This window comes from Lacerta agilis, chromosome 6, assembly GCF_009819535.1.
Source record: "Lacerta agilis isolate rLacAgi1 chromosome 6, rLacAgi1.pri, whole genome shotgun sequence".
NCBI classification, from domain to species: Eukaryota; Metazoa; Chordata; class Lepidosauria; order Squamata; family Lacertidae; genus Lacerta; species Lacerta agilis.
The window spans coordinates 7,167,475-7,193,241 of NC_046317.1; the positions used below are offsets into that span (position 1 = coordinate 7,167,475).

Below are 25,767 nucleotides of genomic sequence, written 5' to 3' on the forward strand. Positions count from 1 at the left end.
TCCTTTCCCTTTTCCTAATGGGCAAAAGCAATTAGCTCATCTCAAAAAGATTAGCAAGCTGCCAAAATTCAGTTTTTTAAAATAAAATAAAATAAAATAAAAAAAACCAGTCACTTGAAAGAATCTTGTTTCCAATGCAGAGTGTAAGAAACTGGAAACTTTTGGGGACAGTCCCTGCATTAAGACTTGCAGAGAAGATTTCTACTCCAGGCATGGGAAAAGTTATTAGCTAGTCACCGCAATGCAGTTTTACTCAGCACAAGAGGTTAGGCGAATGACTGCTTACAAGCCTATTTCATACCCGTAGTGGGATGAATCTGCCTCTGTTGGGGTCCTTCCCAGGGTTGCTCATGAGCAACGACAGAGCCTTCAGTTGCTAAGACTATTGATTGTGCATTACTATATTACAGTGTAGAGCTAATAATAATAATAATAATAATATTTATTATTTGTACCCCGCCCATCTGGCTGGATTTCCCCAGCCACTCTGGGCTGCTTCCAACAAAAATCAGATACAAAAATATTACACATTAAAAACTTCCCTAAAAAGGGCTGCCTTCAGGTATTTTCTGAATGTCAGGTAGTTATTTATCTCCTTGACCTCTGATGGGAGGGCGTTCCACAGGGCGGGCACCGCTACCAAGAAGGCCCTCTGCCTGGTTCCCTGTAGCTTTGCTTCTCGCAGTGAGGGAACCGCCAGAAGGCCCTCGGCACTGGATCTCAGTGTCCGGGCTGAATGATGGGGGTGGAGACGCTCCTTCAGGTATACAGGACCGAGGCCGTTTAGGGCTTTAAAGGTCAGCACCAACACAGCTAGTTCAAAACATGACCGCTCAGTCACTTGCAGAATCCGGAAGTGCCCCTCTCTGGTTTCCTGCCCAACACCAAAGTCTCGGTACCCTAAAATGACGTCTCCGGTGCCTCCTGAACCCCCAATGCTGTGTTGGCGCCGGAAGCAGCAGTTCTCCCTCAGATCCTCTCTGGCTGGCGGTGCTGGGTCTTTGCCCAGGGTGGCAGAAGCTCGGGAGCCCGACTGCTTCTTCCTGGTAAGCTACCTTCTGTTGTGTGGACTAGGTAGTCCCTCCCCTTACCTGGCCAATCCCCTGGCAACGCCTCCCCCAGGCAGGATTGGGCGCTTAGTTGGGGTAGGCGGAGACCCCAGGTACCCCTCTTGGGGGAAGGCGCAGCCAGTCCGAACTACAAGGTGTCGATTAGGAGCTCAAGGGGCTGTGCGCGACCACGCAAACGTCGCCCCCCATTTGATGTGGGGAGCGATCATTCTTATCCCCTTTCTGAAGTAGCTTGTCAGAGGCTCAGGCTTCCTGTGAGAGCAGGCACTGCTACTTACTCATTGGACTTAACTTGCTTAAAAGAAATAATTAAGATACAACTGAGGCCTAGAGCCTCAACAACAGTGGGCCATCTTGTCAATTACTTAAACATAACAAGGGGTGTTTCCTTCCATGCTGCCTCAGAAACCAGATGGCATTCCCTACCATTATTATCTCTTCATTCTCCTAGTACTGTTTCATGCATTTTACCACACTCCTGGCCATCTCTGTCCCAGCTGATACAGGTGTTGGCTGGGTGCATTTTGCTAAAATTGCCACCAGACAAAATGAAATCAAACATCACAGCATTCTCCTAAGGAGGATAATAATGCTCTATGTCAGATTCTTCCATACCACTCTCTCTCGTGTTGTTTAGTCGTGTCCAACTCTTTGTGACTCCATGGACCAAAGCACACCATGCACTCCTGTCTTCCACTGCCTCCTGCAGTTTGGTCAGACTCATGTTGGTAGCTTCGAGAACACTGTCCAACCATCTCGTCCTCTGTCGTCCCCTTCTCCTTGTGCCCTCAATCTTTCCCAACATCAGGGTCTTTTCCAGGGATTCTTCTCTTCTCATGAGGTGGCCAAAGTATTGGAGCCTCAGCTTCAGGATCTGCCCTTCCAGTGAGCACTCAGGGCTGATTTCCTTCAGAATGGATAGGTTTGATCTTCTTGCAATCCATGGGACTCTTAAGAGTCTCCTCCAGCACCATAATTCAAAAGCATCAATTCTTCGGCGATCAGTCTTCTTTATGGTCCAGCTCTCACTTCCATACATCACTACTGGGAAAACCATAGCTTTAACTATACGGACCGTTGTCGGCAAGGTGATGTCTCTGCTTTTTAAGATGCTGTCTAGGTTTGTCATTGCTTTTCTCCCAAGAAGCAGGCGTCTTTTAATTTCGTGACTGCTGTCACCATCTGCAGTGATCATGGAACCCAAGAAAGTAAAATCTCTCACTGCCTCCATTTCTTCTCCTTCTATTTGCCAGGAGGTGATGGGACCAGTGGCCATGATCTTAGTTTTTTGATGTTGAGCTTGAGACTGTCATAAGTGACCCCATAGTGGTCCCCGTGGCAATTAAGCAATATCAAAGGACACACATCAAAACGTCAGCAATAGAACAAACATTGATCATAAAATAATGCAAATAGAGACAAAGGACTTCGCCATGTGGCAGAATCCCATCAACGTGTTCCAGAGCCACACAAATAACTCCCATCAATAGTGTGATTTTTCAGTGTCTTGTTTACTGGGGATAGCTGAAACTCTTGAATTAATTACAATGACGCTTGCCAGAACAGAGGCTAATGGGCATCCAGCTTTTCTTCTCCTCTAATGGTATAAAGCTATTTCCCTATCGTGTTATTTGCTTAGGCTTTTATTTGCTAATGGGTTATCAAAACCTTGCCTCGTCGCCTTCCTCTTTCGAATCTTCCCTTTGTCCTGTTTTCATCCCCAGCTTCAGCATCTCTCATTCTCTCTTATTTATCTCACTTTCCCCGGCTCCTTCGCTTCACCTCCCATTCTGTGAATGTAGAAAAATCCCCATTTTCAGTCTGTCATCCATATATTGGGTGGGGAGAGTAATTGAATGGGGAAGGGGGGGGAGAGAGAACAAAACAGTGGGAGATATCTCCTGAGGTGAAATTAAAGTTCATTGCATCGTCTGGGGATCTCAAACAAGGCATTATGAGAACATTCACATCTTCCCTCTTATATTTGCATGTGCGTGTGTACACACTCACACAAATGCCCACACACTGTTTTCGGTGTGTATAGGCTCAGCCTGACTAATAAACTCCCAGTTCCTCCTGGGAGCAGACATGCCAATTCTTTAGAATTCCTTTTGGGTAGGAAAAGTTACCGCTGAGCTCTCACAGGAGCGAGACATTTTCCTTGTGAAGGAACACGGCCATTTGTTCCTCATAATCGCGCCTCTTTTGCTCCGCAATTAGAATTGTGGTGGGGGTGTGGATTGAAAAGCAAACTCCCACCGCCGCCACCCCCAACTCTTCCTCCCCAACGGGGCTTTGTACCAGCTGCAGTATTGTGGCTGAGGTGAATAATGAAAGAAGTCAACATGTGCTCCACCGAGCATATGTAGCACAGGCTTCCAAGGTTTCGCTTAAACGGCATATTGTATGTTTGTGGTCTTGGGGGGAAACAGGGGGCCATCACCCCTGTGATATTTATTAATGTGGTTTTCAAAGCCTTTATTTGTAGCGGGCTTTGACTTCTATGTACACATTGAAGCTTTCGCCTTTCAGAAGTGCAACACATAGCTCCTTCACACCCGCCAAGAATTCCCTCATGAGGGATGGAGTCAAGAACAAAGAGGGAGGGATGCAGTGCAGGAGATGCTGAGATGCTCCACTGAGAGAGCATCTTCAGTAACTGAAAGGAAGCAGCACAAGAGATCCCGTTCGCTTGTGTCTGAACTCCCAGAGCTGCTGCCCAGAGGAAGTTCCCGCAGAGAATTCCTCTTGCCCTCCTGTCATGATTTTGTCCAGTTTCGCTCCAGGTCATTTCCAGAAAACTAGATCTTAATGTGAATCAGAGGTGACCTGGGTACCAAGTGTGAGCTGCCAGGCCTTTCTGCTCAGCCCTTGCAAATCTTCCCAGGCTACACACCCTCTCTGTCAGGAGTCCAGGTTCCCAGCTTGATAACACAGTAAGCGTAGATAATTCAAAAGGAGGGTTTATTACAAAAACAAACAGATAGCTCTGGACGGCTCTGACAGAGCCTCCGGCATCATTACTTAAGATGACCCTTCTGAAGACTCCTTCTGGCGTCGACAGAAGAAATTGAACTTACGACCCTTACGTCTCTTGTTTTGCTTCCTGTCTAGCAGCCCGCCCACCCACCCACCCTATTCGCCGGACTAAGTGGATCAGCTCCAACCTCTTCCTGTTCTGAGAGGCTGTGTTCCAGCCTGCTCTCAGCTACTGCCTTATCAGCCTGCCCGTCAAGGTCAGGAAGAGCCGAAGTCTGCAGCTGCTGGCTCTCCCCTGCCTGACTAACATCTAAGCTTCTCTGTTCCTGGCTGCTTTCTGCAGTCGACTGCAAACCTTCGCTGGGAGCTGGCCCATTCCTGACACTCCCTCACCCAATGGCCACACCCTTTGCAGCCTTGCTCCCCCTATGAGGATTATTGCCTGACTAGAATGTGATCCTTGAACTCTGCTTTTTAAAAATGGCATTCACCGCACTCTCCACTTTTGCCTCTGGTCATCCCCATCACCAGCATGCAACCCCCAGAAGGTATCTCAGAGGGGACTGTGGTCCTTGGAATGGAAAAAGGTTCCCTGGGTCAGTAATGATAAGGTAAAGTTCGTTTCTGTGGACTTTTGGAGTTCTACCCATGAAGCCATGCTTGCAAGATTAGGCTGCCCCCTCTGAACCATGGGAAGACTTCACACTTTAAGTGTGAAGTGCCCACCAAATGCTAAGAACAAGGGTGGACATTAAAAAAGATAGGTAGCTGTCTTAAGAAGTGTACACTGCCATTGCGTTACAGTTGTCAACTAGCTACCCGGCGAGGAGGAATGAGTGTCCATAACATGGGAATTGGCAGTAGTGTGGCAGGGATCTGGCGCTGCATATAAAAAGCTGTTGGGACCAGGGTGTATGTGCATGTTGAGTGGTTTACAGCAGTGTTTTTCAACCTTTTTTGGGCAAAGGCACACTTGTTTCATGAAAAAAATCACAAGGCACACCACCATTAGAAAATGTTAAAAAAATTAACTCTGTGCATATATTGACTATATATAAAGTAATTCTCTTTAATTTTTCCATTTTTCCCACGGCACACCAGGCAACATCTCACGGCACACTAGTGTGCCGCGGAACAGTGGTTGAAAAACACTGGTTTACAGTTTCAGGTTCATTACTGTTCCACAGAAATGTGTATCTCTTTAAAAGAAAGAAGTCAATGAAATGACCTATTTTTGCAGCTGTAGGGCAGTACAGCAGGTGATGTTAAGTTTGTATTGATTTAAGGCGTATCAGCAATCGGATATAGTATATAAGGAGGTCTGCGTACCTCTCTTAGTACCCCTGGGTGGTGGGTCATGTTTCTGTAGCGTTCTTGTAGTTAATATAACTTCTCTTATTTTTCTTTAATTAAAACAACTCCTAATTATATTTTGCAGTCTCCTCAGAATGCTTTTTGTTGCGCAGTTACTCAGTTTAAATACGCCAACAGTGCAGATCTCCAGACTTTTGGTCCAGAGAATGGAAACTTCGCTCCCTGTAACTGAAGTCACCTCTCATCATGGCAAATGGTGCCTTTGGTGAGAGCAAGCCGAGGGTCCTCGCCGACACCTCTCATTTAAACTTTTAAGTTATTTGGTACAGCAAGGTAAAAAAGGAACAACCTGAAAGCTATAGGTATTCAGTCGAAAGATTACAAATATAAATTCGCATTGTGAGTGGGTGATGTGGCCATTTCCTGGGTAAACCCAATATACGCTTTCAGAGGATGCAGTCCACCCTCTCAAACAGGAGTGGGGCAGTGAGTGCCAACCAGATTTCTTCACAATGACTTCCTATGATCCACCTCTCTTAAGCCCCTGCCTTCAGCATTCCTCCTTCCACCGGGCTCCTCCTCTCTGCCGGCTGCCCCCATCTGCCCTCTTCTCTCAAACCTCTCTTGCCTCCTCCGCCTGATCCCCTTGTCTCTTGCCTCTTCCTTCCCCTCTATTCTTAGGCAACCCAGCTGGTCCTGTCCTGGCTTCTTTTCCCCTGGCCTATTCTTTTTTTTTAAGAACCTCTCTTCTTGGCCATCTGCTTTGCCTAATGCATTTCTTAAGCATATTGGGTTTCTCCTCTGTGACATTTTTTTAATGATGTGTTTGGGGCAAGTGGTTCCCTGGCAGCTGCATGGCTGATTTTAGACTACTTGCCAAGCTGTTGGTTGGTTGGTTGGTTGGTAGATGATACTTTGTTGTGAATTTTGGGGGCTCGCCCGCAGGATGCCTGAGTCCCTCCTAGTTCCTGGGATCCTGGATCCAGCAAGGGTTAAAATCTAGTGGAGGATTCCGTAGCCTAATAATAATAATTATAATATTTATTATTTGTAACCCACCCATCTGGCTGGATTTCCCCAGCCACTCTGGGCAGCTTCCAACAAAAATCAAATACATTAAAATATCAAATTCTTTCCAGTAGCACCTTAGAGACCAACTGAGTTTGTTCTTGCTATGAGCTTTCGTGTGCATGCACACTTCTTCAGATACACTGAAACAGAAGTCACCAGATACTTAAATATAGTGAGGGAGTGGGGAGGGGTATTACTCAGAAGCGTGGTGGGAATGGGTGATCAGCTGATAGGTGTGGAAAACCTGTTGACGACTCTTAATGACTGCTATCTTTAGCCATCTCACCCCTTGCCTTCCCCTGCAAGACTAATTGCAGTCCTTAAACCTATCAGCTGATCACCCATTCCCACCACCCTTCTGAGTAATACCCCTCCCCACTCCCTCACTATATTTAAGGATCTGGCGACTTCTGTTTCAGTGTATCTGAAGAAGTGTGCATGCACACGAAAGCTCATACCAAGAACAAACTCAGTTGGTCTCTAGGGTGCTACTGGAAAGAATTTGATATTTTGTTTTGACTATGGCAGACCAACACGGCTAAAGGGTAAAGGGTAAAGGGGACCCCTGACCATCAGGTCCAGTCGTGTCCGACTCTGGGGTTGCGGCGCTCATCTCGCTCTATAGGCCAAGGGAGCCGGCGTTTGTCCGCAGACAGCTTCCGGGTCATGTGGCCAGCATGACAAAGCCGCTTCTGGTGAACCAGAGCAGCGCACGGAAACACCGTTTACCTTCCCACTGGAGCGGTCCCTATTTATCTACTTGCACTTTGATGTGCTTTCGAACTGCTAGGTGGGCAGGAGCTGGGACCGAGCAACGGGAGCTCACCCCGTGGCAGGGATTCGAACTGCTGACCTTCTGATCAGCAAGCCCTAGACTCTGTGGTTTAACCCACAGCGCCACCTGGGTCCCTTAATTACTTACTTAATTAATTACTTAATTACAGGTGGGTCCCAACACGGCTACCCACCTGTAATTAAAATATCACACATTAAAAGCTTCCCTAAACAGGGCTGCCTTCAGATGTCCTCTAAATGTCTGGTAATTGTCTATCTCTTTGACATCTGAAGGGAGGGAGTTCCACAGGGCGGGCACCACTACTGAGAAGGCCCTCTGCCTGGTTCCCTGTAGCTTTGCTTCTCGCAGTGAGGGAACCGCCAGAAGGCCCTCGGCGCTGGATCTCAGTGTCCGGGCTGAATGATGGGGGTGGAGATGCTCCTTCAGGTGTACAGGACCGAGGCCATCAAGATCCTTTGTGAGTTAAGGGCCGCAGTTGTCACTTAAGCATTGCCAAGGAATAATGGCAGTTAGTATAACAAAGGAGGTTGCTCTGTACCAGAGAGCAAATGGATGGACCTTCTCCCTTTCCTAGCTGGTAGTGAGAAAGACAAAAAGGCAGAGAATTGGCTGAAAGAGCTGGGCTGGAAGCAGGCAGCAGCTAGAGTGTTTGAATCCAAGGCTGTGGCGATGGGAGAGGCAGGGCCTTCTGCGGTACTAATGCTGTGAGCCCCTCCATCGTAGGCTTGGGTTGTGTTGTTGTTGACATCTGTCTCGAGAGTCAATGGAGTGTACCTCCAAGGGGTGGAGGTGGAAGACAGACCGCCGGAGAATCACAGCCCCTGCTGTAGCTGCAGAGACCAATAACTAGTAACTACTGCCTCTTGTGTAGTTTTTGATGTGTTAGCAGCATTGGAGCGACCTCCTCGGGGTGCAACCCTGGGCACTGTGTATGGATGTCCTGGGCTACCCAGATGACAAGACAGTCTTGGACTTGCTGATGTGGTCCAAAAGAATGCAGAGCAATGAATTTGGCACCGGTTTAGCTGTAGGAGTTGCCAGCTCAAGTTGTATATATGTGTAAATAAACCATGTATCATAAAGACACCCCAGTCTCCACCGTCCCTCATTCCAAGGGAACCAAACCCTGGGGTAGCGCCTGGGACTCCTGGAACAGCCTCCTTTTTCGCTCAGAGCACGGGGTTTTTAAACAGGCAAACAGGGGAAGGGGATGGAAGGAGGGGAATTAGGTCTATTAGCTGCTGAGCTTGTGAAATACAACTGTCTCGCTGGCATTTTCCTTACATAGGGCGAATGAGGGCATTTTGAAGGCCCTCTTGTTTCCCTTGCTGCGTGTTTCTCCAACACTTCCTCCCCTGCCAAGTGCTTTAGGAGGATAAGGAAGACTGGGAAGAAACATGAATGTGCTCACAGGCATTTATTATAGAAAGAAACGAGGTTCCCAAAATGTTTGCCAAAGTAAGGTTGACTTTTCAAATTGCATTATATGCAAAATTGCCGTGGGAAATGTTTCTGAGCCTCTAGGCCAGCTGGTATTTGCTTTGGCAGGGTTGGGGACCAATATACTGTACTCGCAGCCAAAACAACAGGCTCCAGGCCTGGCTTTGGTGAAAAACTCTTCGTTCTTTTTATAGCTTTGACCTGCAATTGCTTTGTTGGGGATGCCAGAAACCTAAACCTTTCAAATGAAGAGGTGGCTTCTTTAGCAAGAAGGGGCAAACCACAGCCGCTGAGCGATGCTGTGCCTGTGAAGAACTTATAATTTTATTGTATGGTGTTGTACAAATAGTACAATGAACTGAAGAAGCTCCAGCGAAACCTGATCAATATTTTTGGGAGTCAGGTCTTCAGGTCCATTTTCGCTGAGGGGACAGTGAGGAGGGCCTGTCTGCGACTACCACTACACATGACCATGTCTTCAAGGCTTCCCGCGACCGTTCCCTCATACAAGACTTCGCACGTTCAGTAGAGCACCATCTGCAACACTTTTTGCATATTTGCACTACGCTAGGGCATTATTATTATTATTGGCATGATTGTGCCATCAGTTCATTAATTGCTTATAAGTATCTACAGGCTTGGACTTGCACGCTGCACTTTAATGTGTTTCTTTTAGTATGTTTGATTGAGTAAATTGTTCCTGATATATCTACTAGCCAGTTTGGTGTTTTGGTTTTGTTGGGTCATTTACCGGTACATGGAGATTTATGGCATCTCATTGGCCAACTTGGGAGCAGGATGGTGAGCTGTATAAGCTGCCGGTCCAGCAGGTCCTTCTTATGGACTTTTGCTCCTTGCAGTGTGCCAAGACATTGTGAATGGGCTACACCACATATGAGCCTGCTTGGCAGGGGGTTGGACTGGATGGCCCTTGTGGTCTCTTCCAACTCTATGATTCTATGTTGGAGCCGGGATGAGAAATCTTACTCCCCCCCAAAAAAATTTTTTTTAATTCTTTTTCAAAACAAGCATACAAAAATATAACATACGAAAACATAATAAACATACAAAAGCCTTAAAAAGAAAAAAACATAAAAAGATTCTTTTTTTCTCCTCTAACTTTCTTTAACAGTGTTAGCTGACTTCCCTCGGTCCTTCCCATCTGATTTTCATTGTTAAATCATCCTTAGCAGTTTGGTTTATCGTCATACTTAACATATTGATAATAATTACCGATTTAGCTATTATTAACCTATATTATTACATCACCATAAAAAAACAAAAATTCTATACTAAAATCAAACCTCATGCTGTAAGCCTATAACTCCTCCTCTACGAGTCCATAATTCTATATATTGCAATATTTTTTTCAAATAAGCTTTGAATTTCTTCCAATCATCTTCCACCGCATCTTCTGTCTGGTCACGCAGTCTCCCCGTCAGTTCGGCAAGTTCCATAAAAGGGAAGAGAAATCTTACTTAAATTCACTACATGAACAGTTCCAGCCGTCAAGCAAGGGAGTCTGTAAACGTATAGGTGCCTGCAAGGCTTGGCTTATCCAAATGACAGAATGATTACAGTTACAGACCCAGTGTGGTGTAGTGGTTAAGAGCAGTGGACTTGTAATCTGGTGAACCAGGTTCGTGTCTCCGCTCCTCCCCATGCAGCTGCTGGGTGACCTTGGGCTAGTCACACTTCTCTGAAGTCTCTCAGCCCCACTCACCTCACAGAGTGTTTGTTGTGGGGGAGGAAGGGAAAGGAGAATGTGAGCCGCTTTGAGACTCACTCCTTCGGGTAGTGATAAAGCGGGATATCAAATCCAAACTCTTCTTCTTCTTCTTCTTCTTTGGGAATGGACCCTTGGGAATGTTGTTTTCATATGTGGTGGACTTGAAAAAGGGTAAAAAAAAAAAACACCAAAAAAAAACACAAGTCCTTTCTGTTGGGGTTAATTCAGACTGAAATTCACAGGTGCCAAAAAAGGTTATTTATGTATGCCACTACTGCAGCCCGTGTTTTGTTAGCCCCCAAAATGGAAAATGAGCGAGGTCCCAACCAAAGAAGACTGGCAACTTAAGTTGACAGAATATGTGCAGCTTGCAGACTTAACGTATAGAATAAGAGAACAAGAAGAACTTACGTTTAAAGAAGATTGGAAAATGTTTATTGAATATATGGGAGATAATTGTGTACAGCTGAAAACGCTGGCATCATTCATTAAGATAAATTCAGCTGTGTGAACAAGTTTTGAAGGATGAAATAATGGAATAATGAATGGTATGGTTTTTGTAAAATATGCAGGGGTTTATGATATGTAAAATGAACCATGGAAAGGGAAGAAGGGAAGTGATCGATATATTAAGGATGTAAAAATGAGCACTTTAAAATGTAAAACAGAAAATTTAATAATATATATATATACAGGGAATAGATGCTTGGCCTATCTCCAACTATTCTGAGACAAGCAGGCTGCAGTCAGGAGGGCTATTGGGGAACAGTCAAGCAGCATATTAATTTTATTTTTAATTCATTTTACATAAATACATAAAGCAGCCAAACCTCCCCCCCCCCCCACTCCCAAGAAATCGGCTCCCAGTGGCAGTGGATTCCATAAGGGGCAAAGTGTTGTGTTTGAGGATAGATGTTGCAGTGAGGAAAACTCTGCCTCATTCCTGTGACAGAAGGCAGACCAGCCTTCATGGAGATGCAAATCTTCTCTGTATGTGGAAATGCATTGTGCTTCTATGTGCAGACCTTACCTGCACATTGAAAATTGCTATATCATTTCATGTTTAGGCCTTAACATCTATGTAAAGGTAAAGGTAAAGGGACCCCTGACCATTAGGTCCAGTCATGTCCGACTCTGGGGTTGCGGCGCTCATCTCGCGTTACTGGCCGAGGGAGCCGGCGTACAGCTTCCGGGTCATGTGGCCACCATGACAAAGCCGCTTCTGGCGAACCAGAGCAGCGCACTGAAACACCGTTTACCTTCCCGCCGGAGCGGTACCTATTTATCTACTTGCACCTTGACGTGCTTTCGAACCGCTAGGTTGGCAGGAGCTGGGACTGAGCAACGGGAGCTCACCCCGTCGCGGGGATTCGAACCACCGACCTTCCGATCAGCAAGCCCTAGGCTCTGTGGTTTAGACCACAGTGCCAACCGTGTCCCTTAACATCTATGTATTCTTTACTAAGTCTCAAAAGCCTACTAGCTGCTTTCCCAAACTATCAGTCCCTTATTTGCACCCCGATCTTTCACTGCCTCCCGCAGTTTGGCCAAACTCATGCCAGTCGCTTCGAGAACACTGTCCAACCATCTCATCCTCTGTCGTCCCCTTCTCCTTGTGCCCTCCATCTTTCCCAACATCAGGGTGTTTTCCAGGTAGTCTTCTCTTTTCATGAGGTGGCCAAAGTACTGGAATCTCAACTTCAGGATCTGCCCTTCCAGTGAGCACTCAGGGCTGATTTCTTTAAGGATGGATAAGTTTGATCTTTTTGCAGTCCTTGGGACTCTCAAGAGTCTCCTCCAGCACCATAATTCAAAAGCATCAATTCTTCAGCGATCGGCCTTCTTTATGGTCCAGCTCTCACTTCCATACATCACTACTGGGAAAACCATAGCTTTAACTATATGGACCTTTGTCGGCAAGGTGATGTCTCTGCTTTTTAAGATGCTGTCTAGGTTTGTCATTGCTTTTCTCCCAAGAAGCAGGCGTCTTTTAATTTCGTGACTGCTGTTACCATCTGCAGTGATCATGGAGCCCAATCAGTCCCTTATAGCAGCTCGCAAACTTCGGGGGAAATAAACCTAAAACCGTAGCAAAATTAGTCATGTCAGCAGCTAACATAAATATTACATTTATTATCATCATCATCATCACCACCAACTTGGAATTCTCGTAAATCTGATTTACTTGACTGAGAACATCACTGAGTTGAGTTGCAACTCAGATCCCAAGATCTGTCTGATGTAGGTTTTCCTAAGTGATTGGTTAGCATATAGATGACTACAGCCATCACACATCTTTGCTAGTTAATATTGCTTTATGCAGGCTATAAGGACTTATGTATCGGCATAACGCATGAATAAACATATCCGCATTAGTCGTGCCCATGTATGCTAATTCTTGTATGTATGTACACACTCTTAGGCTATAGATATGTATATTTTATAGACCACGCCATCCTGGAAGGCAGGTGTGTGGGTATGTTCTACTGACTGGGTTGTCATGACAACAGTGAGAGACCCTGCATCTGTAAACAAAGCTTTACGTGAACCAAATCAAAGGAGCATGCTAAACGGAAGGACCATGCTGGTCCTGTGCCCTCAACAGATCTGAAATTCTCACACCCAAAAACGTGTTTTTAAGACTCCCTCACCAAAGATCCTTGCAGAAATAAAGTTTCACCCTGCGCTGGAGCTCCCGAGTTCATTAGTATTTGATTGTAGCAATCAGATTCCCTGCACACACTGTTGTGTGGTCTGTGGAGGACTTAGGTAGGTTTCTCTCCTTTAAGGGACGGACTGTTCCTTGCTAATGGGGAGGTATAATTTGCACAACGAGTTTCGGTTTCTGAAAGATGTCTGTGCATCAAGTTGTTTTTATGTGTGTAGATCAGTTCACGCTGACCAACGCACAGTAAGTGCATTGCAGTAAGGCTGTATTCCGATGGCATGAGTGTCACAACGACTGGTAGATTCTTATCTAGACTCGTAATCTGGTGAACCGGGTTTGCGTCTCCGCTCCTCCACATGCAGCTGCTGGGTGACCTTGGGCTAGTCACACTTCTTTGAAGTCTCTCAGCCCCACTCACCTCACAGAGTGTTTGTTGTGGGCGAGGAAGGGAAAGGAGAATGTGAGCTGCTTTGAGACTCCTTCGGGTAGTGATAAAGCGGGATATCAAATCCAAACTCTTCTTATCTGCTGCAGCCTTCATCCGCCTTCACAGCTGTTGTAACATGCCACTTCTTATCTTCCGCCTGTTCTGCCATTGAGGACTTCTTGAATCATTCTTTGTCTATTTCCTCCCCTTTGAACTTACCGCCTTGGGTGACCCTGCTGGGAGTAGGAGACTCCCCATGGCTTTGCTCACAAGGGTCATGGGAACGTGCAAGCCCACTCGCCACGACAAGGCGATGATCCAGTGAGTGAGGTTTAAAGACTCTCTCAAGGCAAATCTAAAAAATTGTAGTATAAACACCGAAAACTGGGAAACACTGGCCTGCAAGCGTCCCAATTGGAGAGCAGCCTTTACCAAAGATGTCATGGACTTCAGAAATAGACTGGAAAGAGAGGTTGCTGAATTGCAACTCATTACCAAACTCAAAACCACGGAGAGACCTGGTCTGAACAAAGACATTGGATTCTTATCTCATTATACATGACATAGCTATCTTTAGCCATCTCACCCCTTGCCTTTTCCTGTAAGACCAATTACAGTTGTTAACAGTCGCCAACAGGTTTCCCACACCTATCAGCCAATCCCCCATTCCCACCACCCTTCCGAGTCATACCCCTCCCCACTCTCTCACTATATATAAGGGTCTGGTGACTTCTGTTTCAGTGTATCTGAAGAAATCTGCATGCACACAAAAGCTCATACCAAGAACAAACTTAGTTGGTCTCTAAGGTGCTACTGGAAGGATTTTTTTATTTTTTATTTTTTTATTTTGTTTTGACTATGGCAGACCAACACGGTTACCTACCTATAAATGGACTTTCAAAACGCTCAAACTCAGGACAAAAGGGAGAAATGTGCTAAGAGGAAGGCACGCTTGGCAAACCCTCACCGTGATCAACTCCTGCCCAGAAACCTATGTCCCCACTGTGGAAGGACATGTGTATCCAGAATTGGCCTCCATGATCACTTACGGACTCACTGTTAAGACCGTGTTCATGGAAGACAATCTTACTCGGCTACGAGGAATCACCAAAGAAGAAGAGAATTCCTATGGAAACTGAGAAGAGTGGGAACCATGCAAGGAGCATGGCAGATCATGGGTTGCAACTTTTGGATCCAGAAGACGGAACAAGACACTACAAGAAACTCCTAGCTGCTGCCACTTCTTGTCTCTTGCACACACTCCCACAAACACACATTTCTAGATAACATGCAGTGTATTACTAGATTGGGTGAGATGTCAGAACATTTCTGTTGCCTTGCTGGACAACTGGGTGAGGCAGCACATAGAAAAGCACAGTGCCATGCTGACTAGTTAGCTGGTGATTGCCCAGCCACCAGGTTTTAAATACCAGTACCTTCCTTGCCACCCGTCACCCTCTGAGCTGCAGGAAGCGAACTGGAGGATCAGGGTTTGCATTAATGCCCAGGGCTCTGCTGACCTGAGTTGCCTGCCTGTGTGATCACATCATGTCTGAGAAACACGGGGTGTGCCTTTGTTTGGTGAAGTGAGAGTCGGGGGGGATTAGGAGCATACAAGGTGAAATTGATTTTGGGTGGGGTTTGGATGGTTGGGAGTAAATTAATTTAAAGTGAATTGATTTGGTGAGTAACTAACAGGGAAATTATACCTGTTCTCTGTTTTGAGTATGTGGCTGTTGTCACTCAACCCATCCCTTTTGACATTTCTCTGATGGAAGAGAATTATTATTATTCAATAATAACAATAATAATAATAATAATAATAATAATAATAATAATAATAATAATAATAAATAATGTTATTATTTATATGCCACCCATTATACTTTTTTTTTTAAAATCCCTATATGGGGCTGCCTTCAGAAGTCTTCTAAAGCAGTGTTTTTCAACCTTTTTTGGGCAAGGGCACACTTGTTTTATGAAAAAAATCACAAGGCGCACCACCATTAGAAAATGTTAAAAATTTTAACTCTGTGCCTATATTGACTATATATAAAGTAATTCTCTTGAATAGGAATCAAATAAACACAATTTTTCCCACGGCACACCAGGAACAGTGGTTGAAAAACACTGTTCTAAAGGTTGTACAGTGGTACCTCAGGTTACATATGCTTCAGGTTACATACGCTTCAGGTTATACTGACTTGACTTCCAAGTTTAAGCTGCAAGAGATCTCACTTGCTTAAACCATAGATTCTCTCCATCCCCAAACTTGGTCCTCTAGCTGTTTTTGGACTACAACTCCCATCATCCCTAGCTAACAGGACCAGTGGTCAGGGATGATGGGAGTTGTAGTCCCAAAACATCGGGGCATGCCTGGTCTAAATCCATTCCTCCGGGAAGGCGGCCAAGGAGGATAGGACCTGAGTGAGGACTTATAGCTGAGATTAACTCATCAAGGCAGAGAAGGGTGCAAAGGCTGTGCCATGGAAAGATGTCAGGATGCAGAATAATGGCTCTGGTGTGGGTGCAGGAGATGGCGAGAGAAAGGGTAGCATCAGATTGCAAGCAGGTACTTTAGTAAATATTAATGGATTGGAGCAAAGTGTAACATCGATATTACCGCAGATTTAGACTGTATATAAAGACTTCAAAGAGGATGGTAGTGTGATTAAGCAGCAGTGTAAAGAAAGACATTAAAAAGCTAGAAGATTTGCATTAAAAAGTTGTGCTAAAAGCATAACCCCTAAAAATTGTGGGTTTTTTTTTTTTTCAAAATTGGGCATTGGGATAGTTAAGCTTACCGGGACTGTTAAACTTGATGTTGAGACCACAAAAGGTGCGCAGAAAGCAGGTTCTGGAGAGGCGAAATGTGTGAGTCTTCATGTCGAAGATAATGGAGAAGAATTTCCCCATCTGAACTCCTGTTTTGCGGGGCGACAGGGAAACTGAGGAGTTATGTCAAGCAGAGGTGACAAATGATGGAGTTTTAAAGCTAATTGACAAATTGCAAGTTAACAAGTCAGCAGAGCCGGATGACATTCACCTGAGATTTCTTGAAGGATGCAAATGTGAAACTGCTGATCTCTGAAGGGAAAATATGGATACAGGTCGCTCAATGGAAATGTCAACTCGGTGTGCGGCAGCATTTTAAGGCTTATTAGGAAATCGGTTGTGGAGGGTGAACTGCCGCTATCTGAATGCTTTTATATAAATTTGTGGTGTTGTGGTGCAGCTGCATTTGAAATAATAATAATAATAATAATCTGGGCCGCTTCCAACAGAACATTAAAATGCAATAATCTATTAAACATTAAAAGCCTCCCTAAACAGGGCTGCCTTCAGATGTCTTCTAAAAGTCTGGTAGTTGTTTTTCTTTTCGACATCTGGTGGGAGGGCATTCCACAGTGCGGGTGCCACTACCAAGAAGGCTACCGAGACCAGAATGGTATACAGTATACCATTCTGGTCTCTGTCAGTGGAGGATAATCTACTGGAGCTTATGAGGTCGTGTCCCGGTAACCATAGGGCTCACCCAAACTTACTTTTTGCCCTAGACTTTCTAGCCGCAACTTTGTGCATTCCTGGTCTGTTTTCTGAGTGCTTTTTTTTTTCGGTCCCCCGGGAAAACCTGCTCTTTAACTCTGAATCAGAACAAACTACTATTTGGGTTTCCTGCAGCTTGCCCAAAGCGTTAAAGAGCGGGTTTTCGTGGGGAAAGCAATGGGCAAAAAAGGGGGGGGGGAGTGGTTGGATGCAGACTGAAAAAGTGCAGGTGAAAATTAGTGTGGATGGTCCCCTCAGCCTTCCCTGCCTTTGTACTGACAGACATTCCAGGGTTGGCTCTGGCTGCCTCCTCCCCCTTAACCTCATTAATGCCCTTGTGTGCCCTACTAAAGTTCCTGCCCGTGTTTTAAGATCCACCTCACAGACCTCGCTTATAGGTTTACTGTGAATGTCCATCAAACTGGTGAGAAGCAGGGACAGTGTCTTTTCAGTGGTGGCTCCATATCTCCCTAAGAGAACTCAACAGAGAGGAAGATGGGGACAAAACTGGAATTAGTTGGCTCTGCCTGTCGTTGGGCTTCCGGCCTTCTGCCACACCAGTTTCACTCTTGCCTATCTCAAAAGATGTTGAGCAGGAAAAGGTACAGAAAGGGGCAATGAGAATGATCGAGGGCCTGAAGTCCTTTCTTACAAAGAAACTCTAAAGCGTTCTGGATTCTTTTAGATTAGAAAATAAAAACGACAACTAGAGGTGTGTAAGAAATGACATCATGGGGTGGAGAAACGATATCACCCTGTAAAACTAATTGGTAGTAGGTTCTGAAAAGACAAGCCTAGACAGCATCTTAAAAAGCAGAGACATCACCTTGCCGACAAAGGTCCATATAGTTAAAGCCATGGTTTTCCCAGTAGTGATGTATGGAAGTGAGAGTTGGACCATAAAGAAGGATGATTGCCGAAGAATTGATGCTTTTGAATTATGGCACTGGAGGAGACTCTTGAGAGTCCCATGGACTGCAAGATCAAACCTATCCATTCTGAAGGAAATCAGCCCTGAGTGCTCACTGGAAGGACAGATCCTGAAGCTGAGGCTCCAATCCTTTGGCCACCTCATGAGAAGAGAAGACTCCCTGGAAAAGACCCTGATGCTGGGAATGATTAAGGGCACAAGGAGAAGGGGACGACAGAGGATGAGATGGTTGGACAGTGATCTTGAAGCTACCAACATGAGTCTGACCAAACTGCAGGAGGCAGTGGAAGACAGGAGTGCCTGGCATGCTCTGGTCCATGGGGTCACGAAGAGTCGGACACGACTGAACGACTGAACAACATCAACAACAAATCTGAAAAGACAAATTGTGTGCTCCCACGACTATTCAGTGCAACATAAAAATTCACAAAATTTGCTTTCAGAAGGCTAGATGGCTGTACAAAGGAGTGGACACATTCTTGGAAGACAGGTGTATCTGTGGTTAATAGCCGTTAGCTCAATGGAATTTCCATGTTCAGACGTAGTTTATTTCTTAGTACCAGGTGCTGGGAATAAACAACAGGGGAAAGACTGTTCTGGTTGTTGGCAACCTTTAAGTCCTGGCTGTTGGCCATCTTCCCAGAGGTATATATATGCCTGGCCACAGTTGGTAACAGAATGATGTCCTAGATGGGACCCTTGCCAGATTCTGCAGAGCTCTTCTGTTTTTCTTTATGATCTCACAACAAAACAGGAAGGAAGTGAACTGTGTGAGAAAGGAAACTTGACTCAGGTTCCATACCTGCCGAGAACAGGACTAGTCCACTACTATTTTCATCTTCTGCCTTCGATAAGCTGTGGGTGGTCTTTCTGGGATCGGTTTTCTCTGGAGGAAAAAGAACTCAACTTTTAAGGTTCATTTGCACATTCAGAGGCAGAAAGGCTACGTGTAGCAGTAGTCCACATGAGCAAAAAGGAACTTTAGTATGAAAACTTCACAGGTGCAGCTCAGAGAGCTCAGAGCTTATCAACCCTTGTGTCTAACATTTATGGCAGCAAGTCCCTGGATGTCAGCCTGATCCTGCCCTCCTGGTCTGATTTCTCTTACTCATCTCTTGTGGTTAGCTAGGTATATAAGTAAGTAGGAAAGATATTTTGCCTTCGTGAAAGAACCACCTATTTATCTTGAATTGCTGCCATTAGTCACCTTCTCGCTGAACACCTTAGAGCTCAAAGATGGAGGTGAATCCTCACCGTTACTAATAACAGGATGAACCTGCTCTTAAAAATATCCTCTGAAAGTGCACATGTTAGGTCAAACATCACCTGTACGAGCTGCATTGAACTGCATTGAACCTGAGCCAAGCTTCACTTGTGAGGTCTTGTTCTCAAAGCCAGAGGGAACTGCAAAACATGAACATATGGATCCATTTGCTTAGCTATGTCTTGTCAAATAAGATCAGTCTCTTCACCCTGCAATTAACACTCTTCCCGTCATCGTGCCTCCGTGAGCTAGCTTTGTCAGGAAGGCAGAATGGAGCCCAATAGCGGTGACAACAGAAGATGCTCCAGGCATTATTGACAAATTAAAACTTAACAAATTAGGGCGTCCAGGTGGTATCCTTTGGATAATTCTTAAAGAGTTTCAAAAGGGATCATGGGGAAATCCAGGAAATTACTCATCAGTTCATGTTTGTTCGAGGTAAAAAAGGTTGCAATGTATGCTGCTTCCAATTCTTTCAAAGGGCATACTTTTTTCAATTAATTTTTATTATATTTTCCAATTAAACAAATTAAACAAATCATAAACATACAAACACATAAGAATCCTCGCTCTGCTGAACTTCAACTTCCCTCCACCATGTCAACAGGTTTTCTAGTCCAATCTAATCACACAGTTTCTTACTTTAATCCTTCCAACAATGTCATAGGGTCATTCCAGTCCCGCTAGTGTCTTCAAACTGCCACAATTATATCTTAAATAATCAATGAATTTACTCCAGTCCTTTTGGAATTTTGATTCATTCTGGTTTCGGATCCTTCCAGTCAGTTTTGCAAGTTCCGCAGATTCCATCATCTTTGTCTGCCACTCCTCAATCGTGGGTACTTCCTGTAATTTCCACCCTTGGGCCAAAAGTGTCCTTGCCGCGGTTGTTGCATACACAAACAATCTTTGATCTTTTTTTAGCAATTTCTTCACCCATTAAGCCTAGCAAAAAAGCTTCCGGCTTTTTGGCGAAGGTATACTTAAACATCTTTTTCAACTCATTATAAATCCATTCCCAAAATGATTTTGTTTTGCGTGGCCAGGCGGAGTCCCCCGAACCCCGGGGCAGCCCCTGAGGGAAATAATGACACGTGACAACGTTCTATGGGATTACATTGGCCACAACTTTATTAAGATTCAGATGTAGGGAGACCTTGGCTCGGGCATTGGGCGTTTATCCTTCCCAGCCCCCCAGCCGGGGTTCTGGGTAATTTCAGGGTTATCCAGCATGAGTGGGGAGTGGGCTAGCTCTGGAGAACATATGTTCAAGCAGATAGCCCGCCCCCCTGTTTGCCGCCGCTGGATGGGGAGGGCAGTGACGACCTCTGGGCATATGGTCAATGCCTCCCCCTGAGACCCCTTTAACGGGAACCCTGTTATTGCCACCGCAATGGGGGCGGGGGTCACCGCCCCAGCCCCCCCCCCCCACATTTTGGTAGATGACTAAAGGATTCTGCCCAAGGCCTGCAACCGCCAAAGTTGTGATGAATTGCTACGGGAAAGGTGAAATCTGCCAATGCAGGGAAAGCTGGAACTTCCTGTTTATTCTGGGCTGGGATGGACTTCCTCTGTGTAACTGGAGATGGGTGTGGTCTCACCTGGGCAGGTTAACACAAAACCACAGGGACCAGACTCCATCTTCCTCTTTTGGACCACAATCTCAAAGAAGTGAGACCGCTAGGATGCTCAATAAGATAACACAAAGGAGCTGTTTTCCCTTATGGAACAGTCTCCTGAGTAAATGTAAATTTTACTAAGTTTAAGTCTGCCTTCTGGGATCCTTTTGTGAACAGGTGATTTCTCATGAGTAAACTCTTTTTTATGCTTTTATAGAAGACTGTGCAATGTCTTATTTTGAGAGGGATTCATGGGGAAAATACCAGGACATTTATTACAGAGCTTTTAACGAACCTGAGCAAGCTTTCCACTGTGTGTGTGTTTAAAAGGGGAATGAGAACTCTGCTGATTCCTGGGACTTGTAAACACAAGTTGGAATAGGATATCTTAAACAATATATCCTCTCCTGCATCCCAAAACATTCCCACATTTTCAATATTTTATGGTGAATTTAACCTTACTGGTAAAATTGCAGCAACTAGAGCCCTATGCAGCCGTTTAAATAGTGTGTATGGCAATGCCATGGGAGGGGGGGGGACATGTGTTTCCCAGTACCCCAGTTGACTCTGTTGTGAGCTGAGGCTCAATACCTGAAGCGGAATTCTTTGTACATTCAGCTGAATGTGCTGAGAATTCTTCCCACAACTGGGAATCCTGCATGACCCTGGAGGGGATTTCCAATTGCATCCAGACCCCCATGTGAAGAAGCCCCCTTCAAACCTTCCCACTCAACATGGGAAGGTTGGCGTGTAGGTGGCAGGGAAGGGGACAATGAGATCTCTCCGACACATTCCTTGAACTCCAGAATAGGCCTTAGCCACCTATCTAATCTGGGTTGCCAAGTCATTGTTCCGAAGCCAGTGCCAGTTTAGCGAGAGGGGTAAAAAGGTAAAGGGACCCCTGACCATTAAGTCCAGTCATGGGCGACTCTGGGGTTGCGGCGCACATCTCGCTTTACTGGCCGAGGGAGCCGGCAAACCGCCGACCTTCTGATCAGCAAGCCCTAGGCTCTGTGGTTTAGACCACACCACCACCCACGTCCCTTCAGTGAGAGGGGTAGAGACTCTCTAACGGACAACATGGACATCATAGACAGAGAGTACTCTTTAACTTCAATGGGGGAGAGAGAAAAAACTGGGCTGCTTTTCTTCAAGGAACTTTTCAATGTAGTGGTGTGCAGAAGCCGGGAAGAAGACCAGAAGGTACCCGGAACTCTCTTTTTTTCCATCTACAAATACAGGCAGACCAAAGGAGTAAGTGCTTTTCAGATGTGTGTGGTCTGCCCTTCGTTTTTTGACTAGAAACCATAGTCATTCCCACACTCCTGATGGTGAAACTGGGAGTGCAGCAGGGATTCTAGAACTGTGCTCGTAAAAAGCAAATTGTGCTCTTGGGGCAATTGCTCACTTTGATCTTCCGACAGGGTTTATCGCTGCAACCAACGACATGTAACTTTTCTTTATAAATCCGTCACTGCTATTATTGTAACCTGGAGATATATATATATATATATATATATATATATACCGTGTTTCTCCTAAAATAAGACACCGTCTTATATATTTTTTCACTCAACAAAACACAGTATGGCTTATTTTCAGGGGATGTCTTATTTTAACCGTGTCGCATCGGTACGCTGCAGAGCCACGCCTCTCCAGGCTGTTTTAATGGGAGGTACCACGTCACTATGGCTTATTTTCGGGGTATGGCTTATTTTCGGGGAACGGCTTATATTTCGCAAATGCATAGAAATCCTGCTATGGCTTATTTTATGGCCATGTCTTATTTTAGGAGAAACAGGGTATATATATATATATATATATATATATATATATATATATATATATCACCTTTGCTTTATTCTGTATGCTTATATATCTGATCAATCACATGCTTGCAATATATTTTGAGTAACCATTTATGCATTAAGACTGTGCCTTGTAAGGAATGCTTCTTATAAAGAGTTTGTGGGTTATAGCTGAGCCAAGCAGAAAATATCTAGCTAGGCAGGTTGACCACAGAAGAAATAAATTATGTCATGGGTCCTATGTCCCCAAGTGAGTCAGGATGTTGGGAGAAACAAGACGTCTGCAGAATGTTCTGGGTGTTTGCGATACATATAGAGTTTTGACCAAGTCTGACATAATGAGATTTAGATGCTTACCAAGCTGAAGCAATGGCCTAACGTAAGGAATCAGGGGAGAGTTCACAGGGGGAGGAGGCCGTTACAAGAAAGCAGAAGTGAATCTCCTTGCTTCAGCTAACCAGGGTGAAGTTCAGAGAGTCTTTTAGGGACAAGAGGGTTGGATTCTGGGGTGCTGTTATGCGCTGTTCTACACTTATTGGCTTGATGCTCAGTGCAAGATATGAATATGTAACGTTTGAAGGATCTATAAAAACCTTCTGGATATCTTTGATTTTTGTCCAGATTTTTGGAGATAACTCACTGGACCTTATTGCTCAGCAATAAAAGCTTACTCTCAATCTCTTCCAAATCCTGTGTTTGGTGATTATTTAAGGTTCCCAGCATGGTACAACCCTATAGACTTGCAAATGGTTTTAACTGGTTGTTTTTACTGATGTTTTTAACTGCCTTGTTTTTGTGGTTGCGGTTTTTTTTTTTTTTAAGTTTGTATTTGATTGCCTTTTATTGTATTCTGCTTTTATTTTTTAAGATTGCTACCAGCTGTCATAAGTACCATTTGGTGCGAAGACAGGATACAAATTCAACAAACCAATAAATTAATCTTCCTGTGGTGGGAACCAATAACAGTATCTTTATCCCATAAATCCATCTAGGTCCAATTTAAGGTGCACACTGTAGACTTTTTTTTTAAAGGGAAATGTCATGTGCAGGTGAGACAAGTGTATTTTTTGGAAACACATGTACCTAACAGGTATACTAATTAAAAGGGTGGGATTGATGGTAGCTCTCTGTCAAGTGTCCATTTCATTGCAAAGCATCATGCGTGAAGAGACTGTTCATTTTATTTTATTAAATGCAATTTCCAAAGAAACATTTCTTATACTTGCAACCTGTCCTTATAGAGGTCTCCTGGTCAACCTCCTTCTCACCACCATTGAAGCACCCAACCAAGTCTATGCCTGCTTTGCATCAGCAATGCTGTGGGACATTGGCCTGAGCCTTCGTTAGATGCCTAACGTGGGCTCCCTTGTCTTTGTGAACTGGCCATCCTTTCGTAGAGTCAGGTTTATTGGAGCTTATTTCAGTGGAAGGGGTCCCAGAGCTGTACCGGTACAAGCGAAGAGAGAAAGACCGTATGCTCATTTGGGTCACCGGGGGTTGTTTTTCGTGCCGCTGCTTGTTTCCGTGCTGGAGTGTCAGTTTTGCAGATGTGATGGAGGAGAAGACAGAGTGTTGTGTGGGCTTCCTCCTTGCGAGGATTGTGGTTGCCAAGGGAGCCTGGAGTATTACCAGGGGGACCTACATTATGCTCCTGCTCCCTCTCCTCTCTTCCTTTCCACCCACCCTTCCACACCTTCAGAAGATTCTGCGACTCTGCAGCAAAACACATTTCCTTTGAATAATGCATCCACACACCCCCACCCCATCAGCCTGTGTGTGTGTGAGAGAGAGAGAAGGGGGGGGGGGAAATGAATCCTTTGCCTTCTGAAAGTCAGTGCGCAGTGAATGTGTGGAATTATAAGCATGTATTGAAGAGACAGGAGGGAGGTTTGGTTCGGACAGCAGGAAGGCAGCAGCCCTGCCCTCTGAATTATGCACAAGGTCTTACTTTATCGTTCATGCTCTTCCGAATCCCCTGGACTGCAAGCCAAGGTTTTCAGCTTTCAAGCGTGGCTTTCGAAACCCTCCTCCTCTCGCCTGCCTTTGCCAAGCTTGCCTGTCGGCGCTGCTTCAGCCCTCCCCACCTGTGCAACCCACATCATTTAAAGTTGTCCTTGGAAAGCTGCAGTCAGCGAAGGTTGCTGGGAGGGAAGGGATGGTGAGTTAGGGAAACATCCTCCCAGCAAATGAGTAAAATAGCCGTAAGTTAAAAGTGGAGGCATTGTCTCTTATTTGATACTCCTTATGTGTTCCAACCTCGTTTGCGAACTTAAGTCTGCAGGAAGCCAAGAATAGAAGCGGGTGGGGGAGACAGGCAGCAAAGACCCCCCCCCCATAACCCTTCCCCACACCCGGAGGACTTGCATTTAGCATTATTTGCTTTCGCTTGCGGTGGGTTTAGAGTGGGGAGGAGCTTTGAGCGAGTGATTCCTTGGCTTGATTTGTTAACACTGAGGTGTGGCAGGGATCGGTTGGCTTCCAGGGGGTGTCAGCAGCCTGCTGTGGGCTTCCTCTGAGCCCATTTTGCACAAACACACACAAACAAGCTTGGAGAGTGGGGCGAAGGTCCTTCTTTTACCTGATCTCAATCCACTGCGGTATAGAGGTTAGATGAGATCAGATTAGGACCAGGGAGGTAAAGGTAAAGGGACCCCTGACCATTAGGTCCAGTTGCGGATGACTCTGGGGTTGCAGCACTCATCTCACTTTACTGGTCAAGGGAGCTGGCGTACATGTGGCCAGCATGACTAAGCTGCTTCTGGCGAACCAGAGCAGCGCACGGAAACACTGTTTACCTTCCCGCCGGAGTGGTACCTATTTATCTACTTGCACTTTGACGTGCTTTCAAGCTGCTAGGTTGGCCGGAGCAGGGACCGAGCAATGGGAGCTCACCCCGTCGCAGGGATTCGAACTGCCGACCTTCTGATCAGCAAGCCCTAGGCTCTGTGGTTTAGATCACAGCGCCACCCACATCCTAGGACCAGGGAGACCCCGGTTCAAGTACCTGGCTATGAAATCCAGTGGGTAATCTTGAACCAGTCTGCCAAACCTGCTCTATTGTGAGAATAACGGGGAGGAGGAATCACGTATCCTACCTTTTGCTCC

At 45.4% G+C, this 25,767-nt stretch overlaps 1 protein-coding gene across 1 annotated transcript in view; it reads left to right on the top strand.

The window, feature by feature from the left end:
- Nucleotides 1-25,767, top strand: part of CACNA1E (calcium voltage-gated channel subunit alpha1 E) — a 364,294-nt gene that overhangs the window by 199,470 nt on the left and 139,057 nt on the right. The window lies entirely within an intron of this gene.